Source organism: Eulemur rufifrons, chromosome 30, assembly GCF_041146395.1.
Source record: "Eulemur rufifrons isolate Redbay chromosome 30, OSU_ERuf_1, whole genome shotgun sequence".
Taxonomy (NCBI): Eukaryota; Metazoa; Chordata; class Mammalia; order Primates; family Lemuridae; genus Eulemur; species Eulemur rufifrons.
In genome coordinates this window covers 83,847,635-83,871,910 of record NC_091012.1, presented here as the reverse complement: position 1 = coordinate 83,871,910, position 24,276 = coordinate 83,847,635, and the positions used below count along the sequence as shown (strand labels likewise).

The window sequence follows — 24,276 nt, the reverse complement described above, 5'->3', positions numbered from 1 at the left end:
TCCTGAGTCTATCCACTTAGGGATCCAAACTCAAACCTGGTGTGTTATCTTCCACCTTGATGTGCCCTGAGCTATAATTTTTGCTTCACCAGTTACACAAGATATCTGAAGTCTCTCTTTGGCTTCCCAACATTTGGCTATCACTTATGAATTGAAAAATGCCTTGGGATGTAAAGCAGTGTGAATGTGAGGTTTAGATATCCATGTTTCCCTTATGTCCAGAATCATATCCCTGATTGTTCTCTAATTTCTTCATAAAAATTTAAATAATTATCGATATCTTCTATTTCTTAGTAGGAGGGCTAAGTCTGATAGACATTTAATATCCATATCTAGAGGCTAATTTTCATGGCTTGTATGGCATTTCTCATTCTCTGGGGAACACTTGTAGAGATAGGACTAGATGTGAAAGAAATTAGTTGGTAAAATATTTGTGGGATGTTTAATGAAGCAGAAAGAATCAGCAGGCAAAGAGAGTTTTTATTTTTTTATTTTTTTTATTTAAGCTTATTATGGGGGTAAAAAGTTTAGGTTATGTATATTGCCCATGCCCCCTCATCCCCTGAGTCAGAGCTTCAAGAGTGTCCATGACCCAGACAGTACGCATCACACTCATTATGTAGGTATACACCCATCCCCTCCTCCCACCCCCCACATCTGTCTGACCCCCAATTGGTGTTATTCCCAAATGTGCACTTAGGTTATGATCAGGGAAACCAATTTTCTGGTGAGTACATGTGGTGCTTATTTTTCCTTTCTCAGGATACTTCACTTAGTAGAATGGGTTCCAACTCTCTCCAGGAGAACAAAAAAGATTCTATATCACCATTATTAAAAGAGAGTTTTTAGATTGTGATTCAGGTATGCTACCTGCAAAAGAAGAGAGAGAAGAAAGGAATGGGTAAGAAGATCCTCTGGCCACAGAAAAATTTTGATAAAGTTTCAGCAGGCCTATATGGAATCCTCGAGGGCAGGAATGGGCCAGCACTGATACCCTCATTATATTTATTCACTGACTTGGAGCAGCACTGAGTAAGTGTAGTCTCAAAATTCATGGGGGTAGTAGATGAAACAATTATCTTTGTTTTATACTTCTTTGAAAGACATCTAAGTGGGGGATCTCCACCCTGCTATATACCACCTCTGTGCTTCACATTTCTATTCTTCCTATATGTTCATGGAGCATCTCCTCCATAGTTCTTGTAGGACTTTATTACTGGGGAAAAACTCAGAAAAGGGAAATTAATGGGGTAAACTACTGCTTTCATCACTGTATTTGGTCTCAGGCTACACCTGCTACTCATCTCCTACCTTGACTATACCCTCAGTAGATCTTGATGGCTTACTTGGTCATTTGATCCAGCAATTCTTAAAATGACTGAGTCTTTGATAATCATTTCTTCCTCAGACTGGAGTTGTTGCAGATGTCCAAATAGTGATGGAAGTACCAAAAGGTGATCAAATATATCACCTAAGTTCCACACATTTTCTCTATGACACTATTGTGTAAAAGGAGTCCAATCTTCTCCTGCTGATTAGCGTTAGTAATCCTTGCTAACGTGTTGAGTCTTCATCTGCTTGTTGGTGGACACAAGGAGACCAGATAATCCAAGTGGCAGCTGTAGCTTCTACTTCAGCAGGACTTTTGTCTAATCCCAGGCAAAAGTATATATATTAGGGACCCAGACATCTAATCTTGCAGAGCCCAGAATTGTGGGGACAGGAACACAAAGTACTCTACTGGGTCATTTGGAGTAATGGGAAGCGAGGCCACTTCTGCTTCCACTCCTTAATTCCCAGAATCATATTTCATTCATATGCTGCATCCTAAAGGGTAGAATTCTACCCTTGCAGAGTATTGCCTGAAAGCTGCCACTTCAGCTATACCTTAAACTGGTCATTCCAACATTCTGTGGTACTGGCTGATTCTAGATTTTGTGGTATGTGATCTTGACCCACTACCACACCTCATATCAGATGTTCTGTAAGCTCCTACATAATGATGCTGATTGAGGTTCTATGAACAAGAAAAGTAAACCCATACCAGAATAGGCATCTCTCTTTAAAAGGATAAACCCCTGACGCTTCCAGGAGAGAAGCCCAATGCAGTAATCTTACCACCAAGTAGCTGACTGGTCTCTTTGAAGAATAATATATCATTGGAGTTCAGCATTGATTTTGTTGCAAGCAGGATGGACATTGGGAAGCAGCAGTAGCTAGGTGGATCTTGATAAGATGGAGTGTATGCTGTTGGGCCCATGCATAGCCTCCACCTCTGTCACCTGGCTCATTCTGTTCATGTGCCCATAGTGCCAGTGATGGGGTGATCAAAATACAATGTTTAACTAATGCCAACTGGCAAAGTTAATTTGTCTATATATTTATTCAATGTCTCTTCTGAGTGGATATTTTCTTCAGGGAATTAACATATGATGCAAAAGTCTTTCTAATTAGTGCTCACTCCCATATGTACAACATGCCACTACTCAACACCTCCTTGTCTCCCATCTTTCAGTCCTTTTCCTTTCATATATCTGATCAGGTAGGTAGGACATTGACCACTGTTTAGATATATGTATATGTTCTCACCTCAGGCCATTTTTCCTTCCATATAAAGTAGATGACCAGGTGACATTTATTTCATTTAGTTAGTGTTCTCTGATGACTGGTGATAAATTCTCTTAGTTTTTCTGTATATGAAAATATCTGTTTCTAACAAACAGAGAACATATATTCTTTTAGAAGATACACAAAATATTCATGCCATCCTTGTGAATGTTTAGGCTATGCTTACTTTGGGCTACTCCTAGCCAATGATGGAGAAGGATTAGGTACTAATGACGGCCCAATCTTGATCAATGCAAGATTCACCCTAAAAGCAAATTTAAGTCAAAGACTTTACCTTGGCCTGGCTGAAAATTTCTGGAAATATTCTGTAGCCTGAGGCTTTTCCAACTTGATCCTTCCAGTGGATATGGCTTATTATTTTTCCATTCAAATATTTTACATCCTAATTAATTGTTGACGTGCTTGATCTATTGATTTTTGGTAGTGGTATTTTAAAATCTTCTATCATGTTTATTCATAGGTCCATTTTTCTAGGTTTAATTCTGTCAGTTTGAGTTTTATATATTTTGACTTTCTATTATCAGTTATATAAAAATTTTTGGTTATTATCATCTTTAGATTTTCCTATAATTTTAAAGTACTATCTGTCTTATTATTATTTCTACTTTTGCCTTAAGTTCTACTTTGTTTATTGTTAGCTTTTACAATTTTCTCACTTACTATCTATCTGATACATCTGGATATAGATTGATTTTTATCTTGCTTAGTATATAGAGTATATTTTAAATCTGAGAATTAGTGCATTTTTCAATTTTCAAAAAAATGAGTTCTTACCTCTTCAACTAGCACTTTTTCATTATTCCCTTATTGTATTCTTTTAGAACTACTATTAAATATATACTGGCATTCTTCAGTCTACCATCTTTTTACTTATCCACCTTCTCATACATCTTATAATATTTTTTTCTCTGTGCTGCTTTATGGATGAATTCCTCAGGATTATCTCTCAATTTTCTCTTTCTCTCTTCTAGGTCCAGTCAAAAGTTTATCCTGTCCATTAATACTTTTATTCTAATTACTAAAATTTTCTTTTCTAAAGTTTATAATAGATTACTGTTGATAAACACATTACTTTGTTTCTGCCTGCTTTGCCTTTGTTATTCTTATTATACATTTTATTCATTCATTTATCTCTATGAATATCCTAAACACATGTTAAAGTATTTTAAAAATTATTCCATTATTTTGTTTTGCTTCTTGAATCAGAGACACTTTTTTTCTCCCTCTTCTTTTCTCTACCTCTCCTTTACTAGCAGTTATGCTCTTACCATTACCTGGCCCCCTGGTATGCTCAGTTCCAAACCAGTATGTTTTAGTTTGGGATACCCTATAATAAGACTCTGAAGCAAAGATTCCAGTTTAAATAGTTTATTTTGGATGTAATGGAAGGAAACACTGTAAAGGGAATGAGAAAGTGAAGCAAAAAAGGGAAAGTAGCCAAAAGAGTTTGTCATCAAGCAAATTATCACTGTAGGTAAATTAAGCTTATTTTTTTCTGGGAAACTCTGAAATCTAATCTAAAATACCCACATCATACTTATCTCAAAGAAGGACTGAGGGGGCTGAGATATCTATGCACCGGTTTCTGTCAGTCACTGATTGAGGGCTACTCTGGGAAATGTTAATTTGTTGGCACTTCTGGCTTGTTGCATGGGTGACATATAGGGCTTCATATGTGAGAGAAAGCCTGCAGGCAAATATATATATATATACACATATATTGGCTTTCGGAAGTCAGATAAGTGTGGTGCACTGATAATGTCTACTATATAGGGTGTATTATTGGTTCAGATTTGCTGTCTCACACTCATGTTGTACATTTTGCAGATTCAGTCACTAAAGGGACTTTATTCAGGTTCTTCTCATGGTTCTATGGTTTCTGTCCTTGAGCCTTCCAAGATATGTCACTTGACATAGTCTGCCTCAGGCTGAGATTGTTAGCAGATTTTTTCTTTCTTTCTTTCTTTTTTTTTTTTCATTTGATTTTTTTTATTTCAGCATATTATGGGGGTACAAAAGTTTAGTTTAAGTATATTGCCCATGCCCCCCGACCACCCGGAGTCAGAGCTTCAAGCATGTCCCTTCCCCAGACAGTGAGCATCGCACTCACTATGTAGGTATACATGCATAACCTCCCCCCACACATCTGCCAGACACCCAATTGGTGTTATTACCAAATGTGCACTTAGGTGATGATCAGGGAAACCAATTTGCTGGTGAGTACATGTGGTGCTTATTTTTCCATTCTTGGGATACTTCACTTAGTAGAATGGGTTCCAACTCTACCCAGGAGAACATAAGAGATTCTATATAACCATTATTTCTTATAGCTGAGTAATACTCCATGGTATACATATACCACATTTTACGAATCCACTCATGTATTGATGGGCATTTGAATTGTTTCCACATCTTTGTGATTGTGAATTGTGCTGCTATAAACATTCGGGTGCAGATGTCTTTTTTATAGAATGGCTTTTGTTCTTTTGGGTACATGCCCAAGAAGGGGATTGCTGGATCAAATGGTAGGTCTACTTGTATTTGTTTAAGGTATCTCCATATTGCTTTCCACAGGGGTTGCAATAGTTTGCAGTCCCACCAGCAGTGTATGAGTGTTCCTGTCTCTCCACATCCATGACAACATTTATTGTTATGGGACATTTTCATAAAGGCCATTCTCACTGGAGTTAAGTGATATCTCATTGTGATTTTGATTTGCATGTCCCTGATGATTAGAGATGTTGAGCATTTTTTCATATGTTTGTTGGCCATTATTCCATCTTCTTTTGAAAAATTTCTATTCATGTCCTTTGCCCACTTTTTGATAGGGTTGTTCGATTTTTTCTTACTGATTTTCCTGAGTTCTAAATAGATTCTTGTTATCAGTCCTTTATCTGATGTGTACTATGCGAAAAATTTTTCCCATTCTGTAGGTTGTCTGTTTACTCTTGTGACTCTTTCTTTGGCTGTGCAGAAGCTTTTTAATTTGATCAGGTCCCATTTATTTATTTTTGTTGTTGCTGTGATTGCCTTTGGGGTCTTCTTCATAAATTCTTTGCCTAGGGAAATGTCCATCAGAGTCTTTCCCACATTTTCTTCTAGAATTCTAATAGTTTCACACCTAAGGTTTAAGTCTGTTATCCACCGTGATTTGATTTTTGTGAGAGATGAAAGCTGTGGGTCCTGTTTCAGTCTTCTACATGTAGCTATCTAGTTTTCCCAGCACCATTTATTGAATAAGGATTCTTTTCCCCAGAGTATGTTTTTGTCTGCTTTGTCAAAGATTAGATGACTACATGACGATGGTTTTATATTTGGATTTTTCTGTTCTGTTCCACTGGTCTGTGTCCCTGCACTTGTGCAAGTACCATGCAGTTTTAATAACCATAGCCTTGTAATGTAGTTTGAAGTCTGATAAATTAATACCTGCCATTTTTTTCTTATTGCTTAAAATTGCTTTTGCTAAACAGGGTCTTTTGTGGTTCAATAAAAAGCATAAATTTATTTGTCCTATATCTGTGAAACATGATGTTGGTAATTTAATGGGGATTGCATTGAATCTGTAGATCACTTTGGGTAGTATAGACATTTTAGCAATGTTGATTCTTCTGATCCAAGAGCATGGTATCATTTTCCACATGTTTACATGCTCTGCAATTTCCTTCCTAAGTGTTTCTTAGTTCTCCCTGTAGAGATCTTTTACCTCCTTAGTTAATTATATTCGTAGGTACATTATTTTCTTTGTTGCTGTTGTGAAGGGTATTGACTCCTTAACTTGGCTCTCCGTTTAACTGTTATTTTCATATATGATTGCCTCTGATTTGTGTGTATTGATTTTGTATCCTGAGACACTACTGAATTCATTTATCAGTTCCAGGAGTCTCTTGGTTGAATCTTTGGGGTTTTCTAGATATAATATCATATCATCAGCAAAGGGTGAGAGTTTCATCTCTTTTGTCCTCATTTGGACACCCTTGATTCTGCTCTCTTGCCCGGTGGCTCTCGCAAGGACTTCCAGCACTATGTTGAATAGCTGTGGGGACAGTGGGCAACCTTGTCTGGTTCCAGTTCTAAGTGGGAATGCTTTCAATTTTTCCCCATTCAGTATGATGTCAGCTGTGGGTTTGTCATATATGGCTTGTATCATTTTTAGGTACGCCCTGTCTATGCCTATTTTGTTAAACGTTCTTACATTAAAAAGTGTGTTGAATTTTTTCAAATGCTTTTTCTGCATCTATTGAGAGGATCACATGGTCTTTGTTTTTACTTCTATTTTTGTGGTGGATTACTTTTATAGATTTGCATATGTCGAATCATCCCTGCATCTCTCGGATGAAGCCCACTTGGTTGTGATGGATTATTTTCTTGCTAAGCACCTGGATTCGATTTGCTAGGATTTTATTGAGAATTTTTGCATCTATATTCATGAGGGATATTGGTCTGTAATTTTCTATTTTTGTTGCGTCCTTTCCTCGTTTTGGCATCAGGGTTATGTGGGTTTCATAAAATGTGTTGGGGAGGATTCTGTATTTCTCGATGTTATGGAATAACTTTTGTAGGATAGGCACCAGTTCTTCTTTGTAGGTGTGGTAAAATTCGGGTGTGAAACCATCTGGTCCTGAGCTTTTCTTTCTGGGGAGGTTTTTTATTGCTGTTTTGATTTCAGTTCTTGATATTGGTCTGTCCAGGAATTCTATTTCTTACTGGTTGAGTCTGGGTAACTTGTGTGTTTCTAAAATTTTGTCCATTTCCTCCACATTTTCCAATTTGTGTGCATAAAGTTTTTTGTAGAATTCATAGATGATACCTTGTATCTCTGTGGCATCATTTGTAATTTCTCCTTTCATGTTCCTGATGGAGGTTATTAGAGATTTTTCTTTTCTGGTCTTAGTCTAGCCAAAGGTGTGTCGATTTTGTTTATCTTTTCAAAGAAGCAACTTTTTGTTTTATTAATGTCCCATATTGTTTTCCTATTGTCCATTTCATTTAGTTATGATTTGATCTTATTAACTTCAGTCCTGCTGTGTTTGGGGTCGGTCTGTTCTTCTTTATCCACGTCTTTGAGTCTATTCATTATGTTGTCTATTTGTAAATTTTCTTTCTTTTGGATATAGGCATTTATGGAAATAAACTTTCCTCTCAGGACTGCTTTAGCTGTGTCCCACAGATTTTGATAACTTGCGTCTCCTTTGTCATTTAATTCAAAGAATCTTTTGATTTCCATCTTGATTTTCTCATTTATGAAATGATCATTCAGGAGAAGGTTGTTTAGCTTCCATGACTTTGAGTATAAATGAGAATTTCTGTTAGGGTTGATTTCTACTTTTATTCCACTGAGAAAATGTGAGAAGATCTGAGAAGATGCATGGCATAATTTCTATTTTTTAAATTTTTTTCAGACATGCTTTGTGTCCTAGGATATGGTCAATCTTTGAGAATGTCCCATGAGCTGATGAGAAGAAAGTATATTCAGTGGATTTTGGATACAATGTCCTGTAAATGTCAGTCAGGCCCATTTGTTCTAGAGTTCTGTTTAAGCCCATTATTTCTTTGTTTATTTTCTGTTTTGAGGATCTCTCCTGGTCTGTCAACGGGGTGTTGAAGTCTTTGGCTATTACAGTGTTGCTGTTTATCATTTGGTTCAGTTCAAATAGTGTTTGTTTTATCAATCTGAGTGCACCTAAGTTGGGTGCATACATATTAAGTGTAGTTAAGTCTTCTTGTTGAACTGTACCCTTCACCATTGTATAGTGCCCATCTTTGTCTCTTATTACTTTTGTCGATTTAAAAACTAAGTTATCTGAAATTAAAACCACCATGCCAGCCTTCTTTTGGCTTCTGTTTCCATGAAATATCGATTTCCATCCCGTTATTGTCAGTCTAGATGCATCTTTGCAAGTTAGATATGTTTCATGGAGATAGCAGATACTTGGTGCTTTTTTTTTTTTTTCCCCCCCATTGGGCCAGCCTATGGCTCTTAGTGGGAAGTTCAAGCGATTCACATTTATTGAGAGAACTGATAGGTGGGACAGATTTATGTTCATCCTGTTGGGTAGAACTTCATTGCTATGTTTTCTCTCTTGAGCCATTGTGGTATCTGGCTTTTGATCTTTAGCTTTTGAGTATTTTTACATTCGTGGGTGTTTCTTGTGCTGGTCCATGCAAAACTCTGTTTTGAGTACTTCTTGAAGGGCTGGTCTTGTCTTGGTGAATTCCCTCAGTCTTTGTTTATCTGAGAATATCTTAATTTCTCCTTCATATATAAAACTGAGCTTTGCCGGGTACAGGATTCTAGGCTGGGCATTATTCAGTTTCAGAAGAGTGAGGATGTGTCCCCAGTCTCTTCTTGCTTGTAAGGTTTCAGTTGAGAAATCTGGCATTATTCGGTTGGGGTTTACTTTGTATGTTACTTGTTTCTTTCACCTTACAGCTTGAAGAAGGGCCTTTTTAGTGGATATTTTGGTCAGTCTGATGACTGCATGATGTGGTGTCTTCCTATTTGCAATGAAACTCCCAGGGGTCCTTTGGGCTTCTTGTACCTCTATATCTAGATTTTAGCAAGGCCTGGGAAATTTTCCTCAATTATATCTTCAAATAACTTATCCAACCCTTGCATATTATCTTCTTCGCCCTCAGGAATGCCCATAACTCTCACGTTAGGCTTCTTCACACAATCCCACATTTCTTGCAGACTCTGGTATTTTCTCTTATTTCTTTGCTCTATCTCTGTGACTGACTTATTTAATTGGAAGGTGTTATCTTCGATCTCTGAGATTCTTTCCTCTGTTTGATCTACCCTGCTCTTGAGGCTTTGCACTGTGTTTTGTAGTTCCCTGAATAAATTCTTCATTTCCTGGAGTTTGATTTGATTTTTCTTTAATATTTCAATTTCTTTAGTGAATTTTTCTTCCAAGTCCTGGATTTTCTTTTGTATGTGTGGTTTCTTTGTGTTGGTTATCTGTTTTTTCTTGCATAGCATTCAGTTTTCTGATGATCCATGTTTGAAATTCTTCTTCTGTCATTTTGATGTTCTGAGTTTGTTTAATGTCCATTGCTAGAGAGATGGTGTTTCTTTTAGGAACTGTGCTTTCCATTTGATTTTTCATACTTCCGGAGTTGTTCCGCTGATTCCTTCTCATTTGGATCAGCTGCTGCTTCTTGCCTTTAGATTTTCGTTTGGATGATGACACACCCTGTTTAGTCTCTGAGCCTCTAGGTGGTGTTTGTGGGTGAGATTTGACCACACCCTATATGATGAGTCAGTAGATGCAGTAAAAGTGTGTGCAGAATGACCTCCCTGTCAGTAGATGGCACTTGCTGGAAGGGGCAGGCTGCAGTGTTGTTTTTGGGTCCTGTAACCAGCTCTCATTCCTCTGGAGAAGGACCCTAGTGGCTAACGTGGTGGATGGCGCCCTGGGACTTCCAGGTGTGTCCTTATTCTGCACCTCAGTGGGGGCAGGTCAGGGAGTGAGTCTGGGCAGAGTTGGGTTGGCTGAGCCTGCCCTCAAGCTCCACAAATGCTGTTAGCGGGGGTCAACGTTCTATTCTTTGTCTCTGAGCCAAGCTGCTAGGGAGGGGCTGGAATGGCCCCTCTCAGCAGAAAATCTGCGTGTGGAGGTTGGGGCTGTCTGAGACCTACAGTATAGAGCAGGCCTTGCTCCTTTCCACCTTCCCCTATTCCGCAGTTTCTCCGGGGCTTCTGCCCACAGGCAGGACCTCAAGCCAGTGTATCTACCCCTGGCTGTCATGCTGGCCAGGAGGTTCCTTGCCCAGGCTCGCAGCCTGGGCTGGGTGCACGGCCTTCCTGTGAGAGGGCTGCTGCCCCTCAGACATGCTGGTCTGCCCCTGAGGCACACACACTCAGTAGGGTCATTCACAAATAACCCTTCTGTGCCCCAGGATCTTGTTTTTAATTATTTTTTTTATTTCAGCCTATTATGGGGGTACAAATGTTTAGTTTACATATATTGCCAGATCTTGGTTTTAATCAGTAAGTTTGGCCCTAGTCTCCAAACATACATGGAGCACTTTTAACTTCTAGGTCTCTGTGGGAGACTAACTTCCTAGATGATCTACTGCCTGGTTTTGAGCTCAGAGAGCAGCATGCAATTGCTTCAGCTTTACTCACTGATGGATTTTTTTTAAGAAGACAAATACCATAAATGGCATCATCATATCTCATTTCAATCTTAAACTCCTGGATTCAAGAGATCCGCCTGCCTTAGCCTCCAAGTACCTGAGACTACAGGCGCATGCCACAACACCTGTTTTTTGTTTGTTTGTTTGTTTTTTGTTTTGTTTTTTTTGAGAGACATAGTCTCTCTATGTTGCCCAGGCTGTCTCAGAATGCTGGGATTGTATGAGTGAGCCACCATGCCCTGCTACTCATTGGTCTGTCTTTATCTTTTAGCAATGATATTAATGATTCACAGATAATTTTTTTGGCTGTAATTTGTCCTTTATTTTCACTATTTATATTTTACCTGACATTATTATGGGTTTGGTCCAGAGCAGTACCTCAAAGATCAAGTTAAATGCCATCTTGATTAGAAGTCTAAGCCCTCTGCTTTGCCTTCCAATTCCCATTCCACTAGCTCTTTATTACCTTTACAAATTTTCAACATTTTCATTTTGCCTGTCCTCTAATTATTGCTTGTTCCTAGTATCACCCCTGGGTTTTTGATCCTGCTTAGCTCTCAGGTTTCACTCCTAATATTTTCCTCAGTCCTTCTCTCTGATCTCAGTTTTGACCCCTTGTGGTTCTGCCCCCAAAAGAATTCTGACATTTGGCCTCCCCCTATGCAAATCTCTCTTTTTTGCATCAATCACATCATATTGAAATATCTCCCCAGGTGCCTTTATTCCCTGTTAGCTATGAATTCCTTGAGGGTAAGGAAAATAAATTTAAACACTTAAGAAATAATTTTCTAATTCTTTTTTTCATAATAGGTTTTACTTTAGACTTTTTAAAATAGACAAACAACAAAACAAAGCAAAATACAAAGAACCTATTTTGACTTTTACCACAAGGTGGAACCATCAGAATTTGGATCATAAAGAAGGGGAAAAAAACAGACTGGAAGCCCAGGCTGTGAGAATTGTTACAATTTTCCATCTTACTCAATTAAACAAATATTGAATAAGAATTCCTAATGCATTGCTTGGAACAGAAAAAGGGACTTGCACTTTCTGTGTTCCAGGCCTATGCTCCCTATTTTAAAATGAGAACATAAATGTTTTACAGGGAATTTATTTTAGGAAAGATTCATATGATTTTATATAAAATGGATAAGCAAATATTCACTGTGTTTCAAAGAGTGGAACACAATTATTGTCAATATAACAAGAAGGACTTTGTAGTGTTTATTTTATTTTATTTTATTATTATCTTGACATCTAAAACAGTAAAGCCTTAAAATTTGCTCACAAAATGGGACCCTATGAGTCATAATAAATTTTGTTAGTTTAGGAAAATCTAGGAAAGCTAAAATGCTGCCTCTTCCAAATGTTTGGAAAGTAAAGTGCCCTTTGATGATTTTGATGAAGGCAGTACTAAATTGAGTAGTCCAATAAGATCATATCAACTGATGTTTTCTCCTTTTCTTATTTTACCACTGAAGAAATAGTCATTGAGTATCTATACATTGCAAGATGCTATTTTTTTCTTTGTTTTCTTTTTTTATTTCAGGATATTATGAAGGTACAAACATTTTGGTTACATTTTATGCCTTTGCCTTACCCAAGAGAGGATTAGAGGCATGACCTTCCACTCTACAATGCTCACCACATCCATTACTTGTGAGTTTACCCCCCCAACCCCCTAATCCCTGGAGAATATTACTACTGTGTGAACACCATAGTGTTGATCAGTTAGTGCCAATTTGATAGTGAGTACATGTGGAGCCTATTCTTCCGATATTGTGATACCTCACTTTGGATAATGGGCTCAAACTCTATCCAGGAAAATATAAGAGGTGCTAGATCACTGTTGTTTCTTATAATTGAGTAATATTTCATTGTATACATATACCAAATTTTAATAATCCACTCATGAATTGACAGGCACTTGGTTTGTTTTCAAATCCTTACAATAGTGAATTGTGCTGCTATAAACATTCTGGTGCAGATGTCTTTATTATAGAATGTCTTTTTCTCTTTTGGGTAGATGCCTAATAGTGCTATTGCTGGATCTAATGGTATTTCTATTTTTAGCTCTTTGAGGTATCTCCAAATTTTTTTTTCACTGAAGTTGCACTTATTTGCAGTCCCACCAGCAGTGTAAGAGTGTTCCTGTCTCTTCACATCCTCACCAGCATTTGTTGTTTTGGGATTTTTTGATAGAGGCCAATCTCACTGGGATTAGGTGATATCTCATTGTGATTTTGATTTGCATGTCTCTAATGATTAGAGATGTTGAGCATTTTTTTTCTATGTTTGCTGGCCAATACTCTGTCTTCTTTTGAAAAGTTTCTGTTCGTGTCCTCTGCCTATTTATATTGATGGGGTTGTTTGATTTCTTTCTTGTTGATTTTTTTGAGTTCTAGATAGATTCTTGTTATCTGCCCTTTATCGGATGTGTAGAGAGCAAATATTTTCTTCCATTATATAGGCTGTCTATTCATTCGCTCTAATGATAGTTTCCTTGGCTGTGCAAAAGCTTTTAAGTTTGATCAGATCCCATTTATTTATTTTTGTTGCTGTGGTGATTACTTTGGGGTCTTATTCAAAAATTATTTGTCTTGGCTGATGTCTGAAAGGGTCTTCCCAACATCTGCTTCTAGAATCCTTAAGGTTTCATCCCTTAGGTTTAAGTCGGTTATCCATCTTGAATTGAACTTTGTGAGATGTGAGAGGTGGGGTTCCAGTTTCAATCTTCTGCATGTAGCTATCCAGTTTTCCCAGCACCATTTATTGAAAAGAGATTCATTTCCCTAGTATATATTTTTGTCTGCTTTGTCAAAGATTAGATTACCATATGTGGATGGTTTCATCTCTGGATTCTCAGTCCTGTTCCAAAGGTCTATGTCTCTGTTCTTGTGCCAGTACCATGCTGTTTTAGTTACTATAGCCTTGTAGTACAGCTTGAAGTCTGGTAGACTGATACCTCCCAATTTGTTCTTTTTTACTCCTAGAATTGATAAATGAATTCAGTAAAGTCTCAGGATACAAAATCAATACACACAAATCAGAGGCATTCATATACGCCAACAATAGTCAAGCCAAAATTCAAATCAAAAACACAATACATTTTACAATAGTCTCAAAGGAAATTAAATATCTAGGAATATATTTAATGAAAAATGTGAGAGACATATACAGGGAGAGCTAGAAAACACTAAGAAAAGAAATTGTAGAAGATGTAAACAGATGGAAAAATCTACCTTGCTGGTGGATTGGTAGAATCAATATCGTTAAAATGTCCATACTACCTAAAGTGATCTACAGAATTAATGCAATCCCTATCAAAGTACCGTCATAATTCTTTACAGATCTAGAAAAAAAGTTCTACACTTTGTATAGAACCAGAGAAGACCTCATGTAGCCAAAGCAATCTTAAGTAAAAAGCGCAAGGTACTATTTTAAAAAGGTACAAAGACAGGCACAGAAAAACAAATTCCACATAACCTCATTCATAAGGGCAATTTTTAAAAAGTTGATATCATAGAAGTAAAGAGTAGTATGTTCTTTACAAAGGCTGGAGTGGTTAGAGAAAAGAGAAGTTTGGGGAGATGTTGATCAAAGGGTACATATTTACAGCTAGATAGCAGGAATACAATCAAGAGATCTATTGTACAGCATGGTGACTATAGTTAATGATAATATATTGTACTCTTGAAAAATTCTAAGAGAATGGATGTTAAGTGTTCTCAACACAAAAATGATAATGTGAGGTAATACATTTGTTAAGTAGCCACATTTATTCATTCCACAATGTATATATACTTCAAAACATCATATTGTACATGAAAAATGCATATAATTTTATATATCAAAAATTAAAAATATAAAATGAACAGAGAAATAACCTACCACACTAGAATCCCTTGGCTCCTAAACTTCTGCTAGTTGTGCTTTGCCATTCCTCATTTTTGGGTACTACTCACTTTTCACTTATATACCTGGGTTTCTCAAAGTGCTGGAAAAAGTCACAAAGCTTCCATCTTTGTTCCATTAAAAATGCATGCCATTTAGCATATTATGGTATTTTTCTGCTATAAACTAAGACTTGTGTTTATAATAAAATCCATAAGCTGATGACACGAGGGCCAGATTTGACCTGCAGAGTTTATAAATTTTGGAAAATTTACCTGAGAGTCCAAACGTTTCAGTTCTCTCAAAAATAAAACATCTGGTAGCATTAGATTTTTTAATTTCTTAATGGCAACAGTTGGAAGAGTTGAGAAGTCACTGTACCCTTTAGTTAGAACATTTTATCTCTAATTTGTCAGTTCCCAGAAATATCTATTGAATGAAATCTGAATCACTGAACTCATTTTAATGACTATTCTGGCCATTGTAGGCTGTTTGCCATCCTCTAGTTTATTTGTTGTCTCAGCATACCATCAGTGGCCAGTTCTCTCAAGCTACTAACACAGTACTCTTAACAAATGACCAATATCTTACTGAAAAAATGAAGATGAGATATCTAGATTAGGCAAATTAATAGAGACAGAAAGAACATTTGTGATTACCAGGGGCTGGGGTGGTGATGGTAGTGAGGAGTTATTGCTTAATAGTTATGAGTTTCTGTTTGGGGTGATGAAAAACTTATGAAAAAAGATAGTGGTGATGGTTGTACAATGTAGTGAAGTTAATTAATGCCACTGAATGGTGCACTTAAAATGGTTAAAATGGAAAACATCACGTAATATATATTTTACTACAATTATTTTACTACATTTTACTACTATATTTTACTACATCTCTGAACAACAACAAAAGATCATTAGTTGTGAATTTGCTTTTCTTCTTTTTTATGTACTTTGTATTAAATTGTCTATAATTTTATCTTTTTAAATTGATTTCATAGATAGTGTGGCAGACCTAATTAAAACCAGAGGCTGCTCACAGTGAAGTAGGTCCCATCCATACAAATGTCCTCCTTGCTGCTTTCATATAACCTAAAGACAGTTCCCACTAAAATAAGGGCTGACACAGGCAGTAAAGGAAACCCATAACACAACCAGGCCAGGTTAACTCTGTAATCCTTCATTAGTTCTCTGTGCATCAGTTATAGAACTTGAGATCAGTCAGTTCTACCCATGCTTCCTTTTTTTATTATTAACCATAGTTACCAGCTAAATTTAACACCATTTATGTCTATGTCCTCTATACTCTTAACTTTCTAACACACTGTACATCCCTGCCCCACCTCTTCTCATCATTACCATTGGTCTTTCTGTTTTGCTCCAACTTAAACATGGTTCTTTCACAGGATAAATTACAAAATTATCAACTTGAGGCTATATTTTATTTCATGACCCACATAGCATAGGACTGTGTTGTGGAGATGGCATTCTACTCACATTTGTCAATGATTATTCTTTCCCTTTTTTGTAGAAGCATCTCTTATTTTGATGTTTATACCATTTGATATGATTCTTTGCCACTTTTCATAGTGACTTATTTGGAATGTAGAGGATGGAAAATAGAACTGTCAAAGACAAACTCTTCTACTTACCTTATCTTAAAGAATGTACCATTATTATGTAGCCACTCACTTATGAAGACCTAACTTTACACTTTTTTCCCCTTACCTCCATGTATTTAATTAATTACAAAGTACCACTAAAAGTGGCAATTCCTCATAAGGCTAACATCATGCATTGCTTCTAATACAGACTTTTTTTTCCTACTTATTGCTCTAGTCTCAACTTATTCTATCTTTTCAACTCTTTATCTGCTGTATCTCTTTCCTATAGCTCAAAATATGCTTAACTGTATTCTATCCTCAGAATTATTTCACTTCATCCTTATATTGTCTTTCTATTTACAGATTCAACAGCCATTTTGTGGTTATCAACTATGATCTAGGCATTGTGATAGGGAGTAAATTTGTTATCTCTGTCCATTTTCTTGTTTTTCCTATCTGATACCTAGATTAGTATTTTGTTATAGAATTCTTTTTTAACCTGTCATTTTATGCATATTTTCTTATTAATTTACTCATTTGTTTCAAGCATTATTTCTAAGTATATGACTTCATATCTATACACAATCCTTCTCCTGAGTTTCTTGCTGTCATTTCAAATTAATTTATCTACTACTTAATTATCTACTTAGATAGTCTCATGGAAACTTGAAGTATAACATATAGTCTGAACCAGGTTGATTGCCTGATAAAACAGAAAAACACAACTAGTTTTCCAGATTCCAGATAGTTAAACACATTTTGGAATTTTTAGACTTAGATGGTTTTGTAAACAACTTTATTGAGATATGATTGACATACAAAAAGCTGTACATATTTAAAGTATACAACTTGATGTATCCTTTGGAGATAAGGATTCACTTGTGAAACTATCAGTACAATCTATACATTATACCTTTCCATGACCTTGAAAAATTTCCTCCTGCCCTATTTACTTAGTGGTAGTAGTAGTAATATAAGAACACTTAACATAAGATCTACCCTTGTAGCAAATTTTTAAATCTACAATATAGTATTGTTAACTATAGGCACTATGCTGTACAGTTAATCTTTAGGACTTATTTACCTTATATAACCCAAACTTTGAGCCCTTTGACTAAAGCAGCTATTCTAACTATGTTACATGAGGTAAAGATAAATAACGATTGAAAGAAATTGAATGACAGAAATTCTCAGAGAAAACACAAAAATATAATAAAAAGAACCAAATAGAAATTTAGAAATGAAAATACAATACCTGAAATAAATGTAAAATCAGAGAAACTAAACAAGATCACTAGAAATTATCCAAATTGAGGAAGGGAGATGAGGGAAAAGATTGAAAAAAAATGAGCATTGGGACTTGTGGGACAATATCCAAAAGTCCTTAGAATCCTAGAAGGAAGGAAGAAAGATATTGGAGTAGAAAAATTATCTGAAGAAATAATGACCAAAAGCCTCCCAAATTTGGAGAAATGCATACATTTACAGATTTAAGAAATACAGCTGATCTCAAATAATAAATTCATAGGAGGCTATGTCTATACACATCACAATTAAACTGCTGAAAACCAAAACTAAAGAAAAATTAAAGCATCTAAGAAAAATAATCCATTGCATATAGTGAAACAACTGTTCAAGTATTGTAGATTTCACATCAGAAACTATGTAGACCAGAAAACAATGGAACAAAATATTTGAAGTTCTAAAGGAAAAGAACTGTCAACCCAGCATTTTATTCCCAGTACAAGAAGGATAATTAATGACATTCTCAGATGAAGGAAAACTAAGAGATTCCATTACTAATGTACCTGCTCTACAGGAAATACTAAAGGTATTTGTGACAATGATATCAAAGAGAAACTTGGATCTTCAGGAATGAAGGAAGGATAACTGAAATGGTAAACATTTAGCTAACTGCAAAGTATTATCTATTTGTAAGTTATTAAAATATGTACATCTTTGGAAAACAAAATCATTAACATCGCTTGATGGAGTTTTCTGTGCATGATGTAATTTATAAGACAATTATAACGTGAAGGTCAGTAGATGGAAAGTAAAGGCAACTGTTTGGTTGCAAGACTTCTATATTTTGCTTGAAGTGGCACAATATTAACATTAAATAGACTGCAAATTCTTAGGTATGTTTATTGTAATTCATAGAGCAACCACTGAAACACATCATAAATAGATATAGCAAGAAAGATAATTTATAAATTAAAATAGAACAATAAAAGTAGGCAAATATTCCAATATTTTATAAAGAAGAAATAAATAAGAAACAGAAGAAGAAAAAAACACAGGGGACAAACAGAAAACAAATAATACAATAGACTAAATTGAACAATATAAATATTTACATTTAATGTTAATGGTCTAAACACTCAAATTAAAAGGCTGCAATTGACAGAGTAGAGAAAAACAGAACTCTATTATATTCTGATTCTAAGAAACACAATTTAAACATAAGCATACAGATAGATTAAAAGTCAATAGAGGAAAATGATATGTCTTGCAAATATTAAACATAAGAAGGCTAGAGTGGCATTTTAATATAAGATAAAATACATTTCAAGACAGTGTCTGGTGATGTGATGCTGGAGCCATGGATGGTTTGCTAAGCCTATTAGTGCCCCAGGCCAAGACTCATGTCATCCATCATATCCCACTACCTGCAGCCCTCCCCCCAAAACATCTCTGTCAGTCAGGAATGTAGACGATGACACAGTTCTGAAGATTTATGGTGTGAATTTGGTCATGTAGTCCTACAGTTGATGTGTCTGCTCCACTTTATTTCTACACTAGCTATCAAAAAGGATTTCCTTATGCTCAATTTGAGGATGTTTGTGATGCTGAACATGGTTTACATAATTTGGACAGAAAATGGATTTGTGGACATCAAATTGAAGTACAGTTTTCACAGGGAGATTGGAAGACACCAAATCAGATGAAAGCCAAGGAAGGGAGGAATGTGTACAGTTCTTCATATTATGATGATTTTGGTAGATATAGATGTTCTAGAAACTGAGGTTATAAAAGAAGTCAGTTGTTTGATTACAACTATAGAAAATCTTATAGTCCTAGAAACAGTAGACTGGCTGGAAGACCATAGTGTAGCAGAAGCCATTCTGACAATGATAGATTCAAACACAAAAATCAATCATTTTCAAGATCTAAATTCAATTCAAGATCACTAAATAGTAGCCCAACATAAAAATAAAGAATAAATCATATCTTAGGTCTGCATCTCACACCAAAACTAGAGGCACCTCTAGAACAGATTGAAAGTACATATTCATATTTGGTAGAATGTTTTAGTAATCTAGGCTTTGCTTATAAAGAACAAAACAGTGATTATCTTCCAATAAACAAAGTCCTGGACCAGATGGGTTCACACCTGAATTTGACCTAACCTGCGAAGAAGAACTGATACCTATACTGCAGAAATTATTCCACAACATTGAGAAGGATATAATTCTCCCCAACTCATTCTACAAAGCCAATATCACCTTGATACCAAAGCCAGGAAAGGACACAACAAACAAAGAAAACTACAGGACAATATCCCTTATAGATGCAAAAATTCTCAACAAAATATTAGCAAACCAAATTCAACAGCAGTTCAAAAAAAATAATTTATCATGACCAAGTGGGCTTTATCCCACAGATGCAAGGACAGTTTAACATGCCAATCTATAAAGGTAATACACCATATAAATAAAAGCAAGAACAAAGATCCTATGATTCTTTCAATAGATTCAGAAAAAGCATTTGACAAAATTCAGCACACTTTTATGATAAAAACTCTTAATAAGATAGGCACAGATGGGTCGTCTCAAAATTATTAAAGCCATATATGATAAATTCACAACCAATACCATACCCAACAAAGAAACATTGAAAGCATTCCTGCTTAGAACTGGAACCAGACAAGGTTGCCCACTATCTCCACTTCATTTCAACATAGTGCTAGAAGTCCTTCCCTGAGCAATCAGACTAGATAAGGGAATTAAGGGTGCTCAAATGGGGGCAGAAGAGGTCAAACTCTCCCTCTTTGAAGAGGATATGCTATTATATGTAGAAAACACCAAGGAATCAACAAAGAGACTCCTGGAATTGATAAATGAATTCAGTAAAGTCTCCAGATACAAAATCAATGCATACAAATCAGTGGCATTCATATATGCCAATAACAGTCAAGCCAAAAATCAAATCAAAGATGTAACACCTTTCATAATAGCATCAAAGAAAATTAAATATTTAGGAATATATTTAGCTAAGGAGATGAGAGACCTATGTAGGGAGAACTATTAAACACTGAGAAAAGAAACTGTAGAGGATATAAACAGAAGGAGAACTCTACCATACTCATGGATTGGCAGAATCAATATTGTTGAAATGTCCATACTACTTAAAGTGATTTACAGAATCAATGCAATCATCATTTTTCACAAATCTAGAAAAAATAATTCTATACTTCATATGGAACTAGAGAAGACCTAGTATAGCTAAAGCAATGTTAATCAAAAAGAACAAATTGAGAGGCATCAGTCTACCACACTTGAAGCTTTATTACAAGGCTATAGTAATCAAAACAGCATGGTACTAGCACAAGAACATAGATATACACCTTTTGAACAGGACTGAGACTGAGAACCCAGGTATAAAACCATCCTCATATTGTCATCTAATCTTTGACAAAGCAGACAAAAATATATACTGGGGAAAAATATCTCTATTCAATAAATGGTGCTGGGAAAATTGGATAACCACGTGCAGAAGATTCAAACTGGACCCGCACCTCTCACCTCTCACAAAAAAACAACTCATGATGGATAACAGACTTCAAAGTAAGGGGTGAAACCTTAAGAATTCTAGAAGAAAATGTTGGGAAAACTCTCAAAGACATCGGCCTAGGTAAAGAATTTATGAAGAAGACCCCCAAAGCAATCACAGCAGCAACAAAAACAAATAAGTGGGACCTGACCAAATTAAAAAGCCTCTGCACAGCCAAGGAAACTATCACTAGAGAGAATAGACAACCTACAGAATGGGAGAAAATCTTTGCATGCTCCACATCAGATAAAGGGCTGATAACAAGAATCAATGTATAATTTAAGAAAATTAACAAGAAAAAAATTAAACAATACCATTAGAAAGGGGGCAAAGGACATGAACAGGAACTTTGCAAAAGATGATAGGATAATGGCCAGCAAACATATAAAAAAGTGTTCCACATCTCTAATCATCAGGGACATGCAAATCAAAACCACAATGAAATATCATTTAACTCCAGTGAGAATGGCTTTTATCAAAAAGTCCCAAAACAACAAATGCTGGCATGGATGCAGAGAGATATGAACACTCTTACACTGCTCTTGGGACTTCAAATTAGTACCTCTGTTTAAAGTAATTTGGAGATATCATAAAGAACTAAAAATATAAATACTATTTAATCCAACAATCCCACTACTAGGCATCTACCCAAAAGAAAAAAGACGTTGTACAATAAAGCCATCTGCACTCAAATGTTTAAGGCAGCACAATTCACAATTGCAAAGACGTGGAAACAACCCAAGTGCCCATCAATACATTAGTGGATTAATAAAATGTGGTATATAGGTACCGTGGAATACTAGTCAATCACAAAATACAATGGTGAACTAGCACCTCTTATATTATCCTGGGGGAAGCTAGAGCCCATCATTCAAAGTGAAGTATCACAAGAATGGAAAAATAATCACCACATGTATTTGCCATCAAATTGGTATTAACGGATCAACACTTAGATGCTCACATGGAAGCTAATATTCACTGGGTGCTGGGCAGGTGGCAGGAGGGTAGAGGGGATGGGTAAACTCATAACTAAAGGTTGTGGAGTGCACTGTGTGGGGGGTCGGCACACTTGGAGCTCTGACATGGGCAATGAAAAGGGATTATATGTAACCAAAATGTTTGTATCCCCATAATATTCTGGAATTTAAAAAAAGAAAATAAATAAATAGATTGGGAAAAAATATCGTTTGTGAAATGTGTTTGGAGGATTGATTCTATAACCTTTACATATTTGATACTACTAACTTTCCTTACTCTTTGCAGTTAGTGTTTGTGTTTTTTTATGCAATCACTCATATACATGTTTCTCTAACTTTCTGAAAAATGTGATTATGTATCAGGAAGACATACAATTATAAATTTATATGTGCTTAAAACACAGCAGACTGAGCGAAATATTTGCATCCCATATATTAGACACAAGACTTGCATCTGGAATGAATATATATATATAAATCATCCTACCCAATAAGAAGACAAACAACCAAACAAGAAAATAAGCAAAATATGTGAATAGGCAATACAGTCACTCACTGAATAACATTTCAGTAAATGATGGACCACATACAAAAGGACAGCAGTCCCATCAGACTATAATGAAGCTGAAAAATTCCTATCACCTAATGACACTGTTGCTGTTGTAACATTGTAGTGCAACACGTGTTTGTGTTGATGCTGTCATAAACAAGCCTACTGCCCTGTCATTTGTATAAAAGTATAGTGCATACAATTATGTACAGTATATATTAATAATACTTGATAATGCTAATAATTATGCTGTAGGGTTATGTATTTACTATATTATATTTGTATTGTATTTTAGAGTGTACTCATTCTACTTATTAAAAAAAAACCCATTAACTCTAAAGCAGTCTCAGGTAGGTCCTTCAGGAGGTATTCGAGAAAAAGGCATTGTTATCATAGGAGCTGGCAACTCCATGCATGTTATTGCCTCTGAAGATCTTCCAGTGCGACACAGTGTGGAGGTGGTAGATAGTGATATTGATGATACTGACCCTGCATAGGCATAGGCTAATGTGTATGTTTTTATCTTAGTTTTTAACAACAAAGATTAAAAAGTAAAAAAAAAAGTAAAAAAAATAAATAAAAATTGAAAAATAGAAAAAAGCTTATATAAAAAAGCTTATAGAATAAAGATATAAAGAAAGAAAATATTTTTTGTGCAGCTGTACAATATGTGTTTTAAGCTAACCCAAATGCCCATCAATTCATGAGTGGATTAGTAAATTGTGGTATATGTATACCATGGAGTATTACCCACTGATCATCCCCTAAGAGCACATTTGGGAATAACACCAATTGGGTATAGGACTGAGGTGGGGGGTGGGGAGAGGGGATGGGTGTACACCTACATGACGTCAGCTATAAGAAATAACGGTGATATGGCATCTCTTTTGGTCTTGTGGATAGAGTTCGAACCAGGAAAGGATGCAACTAAAACAAAACTCTTATAGACATTGGCCTTGGCAAAGAATTTGTGAGGAAGGTCCCAGAGGCAATCACAGCAACAACAAAAATAAATAAATGGGACCTGATTGAATTAAAAAGCTTCTGCACAGCCAAGGGCACTATCACGAGAGCAGACAGACAACCTACAGAATGGGAAAAAATTTTTGCATACTACACATCCAATAAAGGGCTAATAACTAGAATCTATATAGAACTCAGGAAAATCAGAAAGAACCCATTCTACTAAGTGAAGTATACAATAAAATTCTAGCAAATCGAATCCAAGTGCTTATCAAAAAAATAATCCATCACGACTAAGTGGGCTTCATCCCAGAGATGCCGGGATGGTTTAACATACGCAAATCTATAAATGTAATTCATCACATATGAATTTTATCGACAATTTTTGCATCTATATTCATAAGAGAAATTGGTCTATCACATAAATAGAAGCAAAAATAAAGAATGGAAAAATAAGCACCACATGTACCACATGTACTCACCTACATGATGAGTGCGTTGTGCACCATCTGAGGAATGGTCATGCTTGAATGTTCTGACTCGGGGGGGGGATTGGGGGGGATTGGGGGTGGGGGGAGGGGATGGGGTATAACTACATGATGAGTGCAATGCACACTGTCTGGGGAATGGACACACTTGAAGTTCTGACTCGGAGGGATGGGTGGGACATGGGCAATGTATGTGGCCTGAAC

General features: G+C 36.0%; 1 pseudogene; it reads left to right on the top strand.

The window, feature by feature from the left end:
- Nucleotides 1-19,543, top strand: part of LOC138378946 (serine/arginine-rich splicing factor 10 pseudogene) — a 49,597-nt pseudogene extending 30,054 nt beyond the window's left edge.
- Nucleotides 19,544-24,276: the final 4,733 nt, after the last annotated feature.